General features: G+C 46.3%; 1 pseudogene; it reads left to right on the top strand.

Annotated features, from left to right (window-relative positions):
- Positions 1 to 1,630: 1,630 nt before the first annotated feature.
- LOC133444935 (5S ribosomal RNA) lies at positions 1,631 to 1,753 on the top strand (annotated as a pseudogene).
- Positions 1,754 to 9,746: the final 7,993 nt, after the last annotated feature.

Below are 9,746 nucleotides of genomic sequence, written 5' to 3'. Positions count from 1 at the left end.
TGGAGAAGGTGGTGATGGTGATGACAGCAGTCCTGCCGCTGCTTCTGGAGAAGGTGGTGATGGTGATGACAGCAGTCCTGCTGCCGCTTCTGGAGAAGGTGGTGATGGTGATGACAGCCAGGCTTGCCACCCGTCCCTTAAAATACGGAATTGTTACGTAATTGGGAATTAAAAGTTGCGTTCCGTATTGAACCAATACAGACAAATATTATGCTCTTATTTATTAATGTCATCATATACAGGTGAAGGTCAGAAAATTTCAATATATTGCAAAACTTCATTCTTAGTAAATTCAACTAAAGGTGAAACAAATATATTATTTCCCACTACATTCAAAGTGAGATATTTCAAGCCTTTATTTGTTATAATTTTGGTAATTTTGACTCACACTTTATGAAAACCCCAAATGAAAAAATCTCTATATTATGAAATCAATAAACAATTAAATCATCAAAATAATAACAAATAAAGGTTTAACACATCTTGCTTTGCGTGTAATGAGACTTTGTAATATATATGTTTCACCTTTTAAGTTGAATTATTAAAATAAATTCACTTTTACACCATATTCTAATTTTCCGACCTTCACATGTATGTTATATTCTACATCTGGGCTGATGGACGTACACATCATGGGAGGCTATTTCAGTTGCTAGTATGGTTGGCTGTCTGTACAGTCATGCAAGTTAAATGCTATTAAATAACTTTAAACTTTAAATCAAAGCATTTTGTTTTTTCATATAAAATAAATACATTTTTATGCAGTTTAGAAGTTTTGGTGATGTCCCTTTTTTTGGCGCCTGCGCTGCTGAAATCGGGGTGTCCCTTATTTCTATTTCTGAAAGGTGGCAACCCTAATGACATCAGTCCTGCTGCTGCTTCTGGAGAAGGTGGTGATGGTGATGACAGCAGTCCTGCTGCTGCTTCTGGAGATGGTGGTGATGGTGATGACAGCAGTCCTGCTGCCGCTTCTGGAGAAGGTGGTGATGGTGATGACAGCAGTCCTGCCGCTGCTTCTGGAGAAGGTGGTGATGGTGATGACACCAGTCCTGCCGCTGCTTCTGGAGAAGGTGGTGATGGTGATGACACCAGTTCTGCTGCTGCTTCACCATATGTGGACTTCTATTTGGAATGCAGTACGTGTGTGTGTTTGTCTGTGCACCCACACATATGTGCTAGTTTGCATGTGTTGTGTGCATATGTGCCACTGCCATGTGTAATAAGGCTGTCCCTCCGTAGATTAATTGTTAGGTTTGGCCCTAGTTAGTTTTGCTAGTTGAAGAGTCATTTGTTATGCTTTCTTCCATGCACATTCTTGTAAACATTAGGGTGAGTGTTTTAGTGGCTATTATTCTTATATTGGAGTGCATTTTGTTTTTAATCAGCCAAAAACACACTATTGTGTGCGTGTGTGCGCACGTGTGGGCAAGTCGGCCTGGTTACATGACTGACTCCTGGCCTGAAAAAGTTCCCCAGTCCGGCCATGGCTCCCCTAGAATCGACCAGCTCCACTTGTGAATGAGCTCCACTGACTCTTGAACACACCGGTTTTACTCTCCGTCTCAGACATCGGGGATGTGGTTGCCGAGAAGTGAACACTATATAAGAGCTATCTCAGGGTTCAGCTTTCGCTTACGGCCATACCAACCTGAATACGCCCGATCTCGTCTGATCTCGGAAGCTAAGCAGGGTCGGGCCGGGTTAGTACTTGGATGGGAGACCGCCTGGGAATGGCTCATGACCCCCCCAAGTCCCTATAGTCAACCTGGGGTGTGGGTGATCCTGGGGATGGAGGTGTCCAAGCTGTGGAGCTGTGAAGCAGAAGGTTGCTGGTTCGATCCCAGGCTGTGGCAAAGATGAAGAAGCGCTTCAGGGGTCATTCAGACGTGTGTGGAGTCTTTGCAACTTATGTATTAATGATAATTGATGTATTAATGAATGGAGAATAAAACTCATGGTAAATACAACATCTGGGGGTTAAGTCTCTTCAGTATTGCTGAATTCAAATCTGCTGAAATGCCTCAATATAGAGAAATAAGTATATCAACTCCACTGGCAATGCATTACTGCTGAACAGGGCAAAAAAAAGTCAATTAATCAGGGTGCAGAGGTTGATGGGACACGTGCACCTGTGTCCCATCTGCCTGCCTGCCTTATAAGGCAGAGCTGGTCGGAGGAGCGGGGGTTCGAAGAAGCTGTGTGAAGGTGCTTCTGCATGTGTGTGGCGGTGATCTGGGTGAAACTGCAATAAAAAGGGTTCTGCACGAAACTCCGTGTCTCTCCATCCTGTCGGTCGGGCCCCCGTGACATGCACACTGCTACAATCACCATGAAACTTCTGTAGATTACTGTTTACCCTGAGACAACAAAAAAAAAAATCATATCACAATTTTCAAATTCACATCCAAATTAAGTGTGACGTCATTATGTGCGAATTTGCATCCAATATCTAAAAAAACAACTTATTGTTCATAAGGAACAAGCCAGAGAGGGTTCATGTAGATATGTGATAAATGATCAAATCTCTACAAGTTTTACCTTGCAAAGAGGCACTAGACAGGGTTGCCCTCTCTCTCCCTCATTATTTGCAATATTTATTGAACCTTTAGCAGCAGCTATTAGACAAAATCAAAATATTAAAGGTATACAATGCAAAATATTAGAGCACAAAATAAGTCTTTATGCTGATGACGTACTCCTCTTTCTCCAGAACTCACAATCTTCACTATCACAGACAATTGCACTTATAGAGGGATTTTCATCTCTGTCTGACTATTCTATTAATTGGTCTAAATCCACTGTTTTGTGTGTTAACTGCAATTTTAGGAATATAACAAATACTCAATTACAATCAGGGAACATTAGATATTTAGGCATAAACATCTCCCCTAGGCTGTCAGAGTTAATAAAATTAAATCATGTTCAGCTTATAAAGAAAATAGAAGATGATCTTTCCAGATGGAGCTCTCTCCCCATTTCACTCATGGGTAGAATAGCCACCATTAAAATGATGGTTTTACCAAAAGTAAATTATTTTTTATTTATTTATTATTTTTCAATGATACCATTCAATGATACCATTCAAACCCCCTCTTTCCTAGTTTAAATCGTTGGACTCATATTTATCAAAATTTCTTTGGAAAAATAAAACACCACGTATTAGTTTAAAGACATTGCAAAAATCCAAAGAATATGGAGGTTTAGAGCTACCTAATTTTCAGTATTACTTCATAGCCAATAAATTACAGTATATTGTAAAATGGTCAAAAGATCATCCTTTAGATAGTCAATGGCTGGACTCAGAGCAAGTGTTTTGCAACGAACTAGAAATCTCAGAGTTACCATTTATTAGTCAAAGTATCAAACATCATCAATCTTTCAAAAACATTAATATTAGCACAACTTTATCAGCTTGGTGGGAATTTCTTAAAGTAGCTAAAATTTCACTTTTTCCATGTGACCGTACACCCATATGGAACAACCCAGACATCGTGAACAATGATAAAAAGATGGTTAATTTCGTTCAATGGAGAGATCAAGGAATACGGTATTTACAGCACGTAATTGTAGGAGGACAGTTTGTACCTTTCAATACACTTATTGTTCAATACAGAGTTAGCAGGAATACATTTTTAGTACAAAGTTCTTCATAGAATACACTATACTGGACAAAGGATGTTCCAGATGGGCTTTGTCACCTCTAATATCTGTTCACAGTGCACAGAGAACACCCCAGATAATTATATGTGTTGTGCAACTCAGGTAGCTTGGCTGTCCAGTTATTGAAGGGTTATTAATAATTTTATTAATAATTATTAATAATTAATAAAGTTGACTATTTATCAAATTGAATGATCAATATGATAAATAAAATCCTCGGGGCACCACCCTGGGCCTTAACCCAGGGAAATGATAACTTTTAACAGCAGAAAATCAGTCTCATATGATTAGGATTATCCTGCATAACAGTAAATCTTACTATCACTTACAGAATAACAATTGAAGGCGTGCAATTCGAGCACTGGCTCTGCTTAAACAATCAGTTTGTGACCAAATCTTGTATGAAATAACAACAACCACTCATTAAAAATCAATCAGAATTTATTTACATACGGGTATCAAAAGATGGTAAATAGATACCCAATAAATCCCGATGGCACACTACGTATTATAAAACCATTAATTAACTAGAAAAACAACAATCAATAAAAATGAAATGAGAGTTAAATGCATGGAATGAAAAAAAGAGAATCAAATGTAATAATAAACATGTTATCAACGAACATGTAAGGTTCAACAACGTGGGTGGAAGATGGCTGCCGTATTTAAAGATGGCGGGACTGTAACCACGCCACGTGCAATTAGAACGGGTGGTGATCCCGGTGTTTAAACCGTGATCAACTGGCGAAACGGCGCTTTAAAGCATGAATGACTAGCAGAAAGTGGTGACTACAAATTAATGGCAACAGTCATGATAATGACGCTGATGTAATCTCAGCTCTGAACACAGATTTAGCTCTGAAAACGCTCTTAAGTTAAACTAATACACCCAGGTCTCAAAACCTCACGCCTTCCGGTTGGGATCGGCTGCGGGTTCTGTCGGGGTTCCAGTCCGATGCGGCCTCGTTTCTCTCGGCTCCACCATGCGGCTCGGCTCGGCTCAGTCCTGTGGGGGACCTCACGGGCAGGACGATCCTGCAGGGGTTCCCCGGGGCGGGCAGCCGCTCAGCTTGCTCTCCACGTTCCTCCTTTGAAAAGAGATGCAGTCTTGCTGCGTGCGCACAGCCGGGCAGGTCTCTCCGATCACGGAGCCTCTTGACGCGCCTCCAGGCGTACGAGGACAGTCCACTGGAATCAGGGCCGTCGCCGTCTTTCACCAAGGCGCGGGCTCACGGATCTGGAAGAATCTGGCTTCCGGGCTAAGGGAACTCAAGCAGAGAAAAGGTTAGGAGGAGCAGGAGGGCCGGAGCGCTGCCTCGCTCTGAGACCGCAGCGGATCTCCAGGCCAAGCTGGAGCGAGGGCATGCAGAGCATGGGCCGGCCGTGGAGCAACGCTCCACTGGATCTTCTCTCCCCCCTCCCAGGGGGGGAGGAGGAGATGGGATCTTTGGCCCGCAGCCAAAGGTCCTGCTGCTCAGGAAGAGAGGTTGATCGGAAGAGAGCGAAGAAGGGGGCAGCTGCAGGGTTTTGATCCTACGCGTGCTGCGGTGACGTCATCGGTGCCTCGTTTGTGATTGGATGCGCGCCGCTTGTAGGCGCCGCCCCATCCCGCAAGGCCTGCTGGGATTGTAGTTCATGGCACAGCGGCCATTCTAGGAGGCACATTAAAGCAGGGTTTCAGGAAAAGGGGGGTTGCTGGTATTTATAGCTTTTGGGTCTGTTCCAAGAAGCAGTACCCCCCCTCTGAGGCCTGGTTTTCGGGCTCCGCTGCGTCCGGCTTTGATCTGGGCCATTGCAGCGGGGGTCGTAAAAGGACTATCTCGAGCCAAGCCGAGATAACCAGAAGTTAGCAGCAGGGGGTCATAAACTTACTATCTCGAGCCAGGCCGAGATGACCAGAAGTTGGCAGCAGGGGGTCATAAAACTGACTTCAGGAAGAAGGGCCAAACTCTGGCTTTACTGGTCTTCATAATCACAAAATGTTCATACATTTATAAGTCCAGAGTTCACATGGGCATATGGGCGACGCCCAACATATGCATGCTTTATGGTTCTGTACACCGGTACAGAGGTTCTGGAAGGAGATTTGTGAGGATTTATCCACATGGATCAACAATAGAATCCCAGTGTGCCCCACGGTATGTATATTAGGTAACCTGGGAGACATTCAAATGGAACCTAATTGGACACACCGGGTTCTCACTGCCTTATGTATCGCAAAGAAAACCATTCTAGTAAATTGGAAACAAAAGTCCAGTTTATGTATCAACCACTTTAGGAATCTTTTATCAGATCATATCAGTAGTGAGATAATGTCTGCCTCCACTGAACAACATTCGGCTGAATTGCACTCTCTCTGGTCCCCGATTATTGGCTTCGTTACCTAGTGGGGGTGGGGGGGGTAGTGATCTCGTAGCCCTTGGGGTTGGGGGTCGGCTTGGGGGGTCTGGGGCGCGGGCCTCTGGTGGCCCCTGGGGGCGGTGGGTGGGGCCGTGGGGCCCTGTCCCTGGCCGGTGGGGGCCTTGGGGGCCTATGGGGGGGGTTACCTTATGGCGGTGGGTGGGGTGGCTGGGGGGGGCTCGGGCGGGGGGCTGTGGCTAGGGCATCTCCGGGTCTCCCGGGGAGGGCTGGGCTGTGGACGTGGGGGTCCCACTCGGAGGGCCCGGCCCTGCCTGGGTGGGGGGTGGCTGTCTGCGCTGGGGGGGCATTGCTGCCTTGGTCCTCCGTCGCTGGGCGGGGGCCGCGTGCCCCTGCGGATGTGGGGACTCCGTGACCCTTGGGGTGTCCGCCGGGGTGGCCCCGGGGGGGGGGTGGGGCCGAGTCCGGGGATCGGGCCTCCCCTGACCGGGGGGTGCACGGGCGGGCGCGGCGGCGGGGTGGCACCATTCCCAGGTGTCTATGTTGTCAGTATGAATGGGGGGGATGTTGGACCGTTTCCTCCTCCGTCTGGGGGCTCCGGGGGCGCCCGTGGAGGTACGGTGGGGCCCTGGCCTGGCTCGGAGGGCCGTCCCCCGTCTACTGGATGGCCGGTGGGGGAGCGCGGGTGTCTTACCAGGGCCGACTTTGCTGGTCCTGCCTCCTGGCTTCGGCCTCCGCTCCCCCTCCTTCCCCCCCTACACGATTCATACGCATATAGGTGAAGGGGCGGGGGGTCCTGGTCGTGGGGGGCATTGTCACGCGTGGCCTCACGGTTTTAACAGCAAAGTAAAACTGCACATTCAACACTTAATAAATACATTTGACAAGGACATGTAGTTCGGGAGGGGGGGGTCGGTGTCAAATCGATACTTGGCCCTCCCCCTCCCTGTTTTTATGGCATTAATCACATGCACTCAACACCAGGGCGGGAGGGGGTCCCACATCACCTGCGTTCCCTCGCCGGCCTGGGATAGGTGGGTCGGGATACCCGGGCCTGGCGGGGCTCGCCGTGCAGCCTGGGGTGCCTTCTGGCGGTGCTGGACCCCCTCGGGGAGGAGGAAACGGTGCGTGATTGTGTGTCTGTGTCGGTGAGAATGCGGTGTGGAAGGGTCCTGCCGTGGAGGATTTGAGCCTCCATTGGCAGGACAACAAAACTTAATAATTTATCAATATTATATTATACAAAGATGGTTATTATTATTATTATTATTATTATTATTAGTAGTTGTAGTAGTAGTAGTATTATTATTATGTATAGTATATCTTATTATTAGTATAGGTATCGGATAGGTGACAGGTGATAGGTTGTCGGGCCTGCACGGGTGTCGCCCTGCTGGGGGGTTCCCCCAACAGGGCCCCCCCACCGGGCCTTACAGCCGGTGGGTTGCCTCCCTCCTACTTCTCCCCTCTGTGGGGTTGCTGGTGGCCTGGGTTCCGGGTTCTTCCGTGTCGGCCTCTGGTCTCGCGGGTGGCAGGGTTGCTCCCCCCCCTCCCCCACTATAGATACACTTCAGGTGGAGCTTTGCTTGGTTTATTACACACACACACACACACACACACACACACACACACACACACACACACACACACACACACACACACACACACACACACACATACACACACGCACACAGCCACTCAGTCACATACATACACACAAACATACACACAAACATACACAGCCACACAAACATATACATACACACACACACACACACACACACACACACACACACACACACACACACACACACACACACACACACACACACACACACACACACAGCCACTCAGTCACATACATATACACAAACATACACAGCCACACAAACATATACATACACACACACACACACAGCCACAAAGACATGTACACACACACGTACGTACACACATATACACACACGCATGATCATCAAATATGGTAAAGTTATCATCAATGTCGGAGCTAATGACTCCCGTCTTCGCCAGTCGGAAGTAACCAGAATGAATATTGTCTCGGTGTGTAACTACGCCAAAACCATGTCGGACTCTGTAGGTTTTTCTGGCCCCCTCCCCAATCTGACCAGCGATGACATGTTTAGTCGCATGCTCTCGCTCCGCCGCTGGTTGTCTCAGTGGTGTTCAGAAAACGACGTGGACTTTATTGACAACTGGGAGACATTCTGGGGAAAGCCCGGTCTGATTAGAAGGGACGGCATTCATCCCACCCGGGATGGTGCAGCTCTTATGTCTAGAAATCTGGCCAATGTTATTAGACACTCCCCCTGACAATGCAGGGTCCAGGCCAGGATGCAGAGCTGTAGTTTAACACACTTCTCTGCTGCTTCTCGAGGACCAACGCCTGCCAACAAAACTGTAGGATTGCATTATGTAATTAGCGACTCTAAAACTGTAGGATTACATGATATTGGCGACTCTGGCCAGGTGCCTAACAAAATAGAAGTGGTCGCAGTTCCCCGCCCTCCAAAAGTTCGCCAGGTGCAGCGTTATAGAGGCGTTAACCAAGATAACCTTGTAAAAATTAAAACCAATGTACATTTGGTACCAATTACAGGCCGAAAAATTAGATGCGGACTACTAAATATACGATCATTAAGCTCTAAGTCTCTGTTAGTAAATGATATAATTACAGAGAGCAGGAGTGATATTTTCTGCTTAACAGAAACATGGTTACAGGAGGAAGAGTATGTTAGTTTGAATGAATCAACTCCGCCCGGCTACTTTAATCATCACATTCCTAGAAGCACGGGCCGCGGCGGAGGAGTCGCAGCAATTTATAACTCCGGTCTCCAAACAAAAATTGAACCTAAGTGCAACTATAATACATTTGAAAGCCTCATGCTTGGTCTGAAATTTCCGAGCTGGACATTCATATGGATGTTGAAAGCGATAATCTTAAATTAGCCTTCGATTCTCTTCTAGAATCAATGGGTATCTCACAAAAAGTGGATAAACCGACGCACTGTTTTAATCATACTCTCGATCTCGTTCTTACCTACGGTGTTGAAACTGATGGTCTGTTGGTGTCACCTGTAAACTCCCTTTTATCCGACCATTACTTAATAACGTTTGAATTTAATTTTGTTGATGTTGAAGTGCAAAATAGGAGGTATTATTTTAGCAGATGTTTGTCTGATGAAGTTATTGTTAAATTTAGGGAGGCCATTGCTTATCTTACGACAGTGCGAAATAGTGATGTAGTCGAGGCCAGTGACCTGGGTTCTACCTCTGCAGATGTTGATTTCCTTGCTAGTAACACTGCTGATTTGTTGCATTCAGCTTTAGATGAAGTTGCTCCTTTGAAAAGGAGGGTTTCTAGCCACAGGAGCTTAACTCCCTGGTATAATTCAGATATCCGCATGTTGAAACAAAACGTGCGTAAAATGGAAAGGAAGTGGTACTCTTGTAGGTCTGTAGACTCTTATCGTAAATGGAAAGATATTCTAATAGTATATAAAAAAGCCATTCGCAAAGCCAGAACAGCTTATTATTCAACGTTGATAGAGGATAACAAAAGTAACCCACGTTTTCTGTTCAGCACTGTAGCCAGGCTGACAAAGAGTCACAACTCTGTTGAGCCGTGCATTCCTGCAGCTCTCAGTAGTGAGAACTTTATGGGCTTCTTCAACAGTAAATTCGTGAGAATTAGAGAAGAAATCAACCAG

The sequence above is a fragment of the Cololabis saira genome, chromosome 5 (genome assembly GCF_033807715.1).
Source record: "Cololabis saira isolate AMF1-May2022 chromosome 5, fColSai1.1, whole genome shotgun sequence".
Classification (NCBI taxonomy): Eukaryota; Metazoa; Chordata; class Actinopteri; order Beloniformes; family Belonidae; genus Cololabis; species Cololabis saira.
Note: the sequence above shows the minus strand (reverse complement) of the source record. Positions and strands in the feature narration are given on the sequence as shown.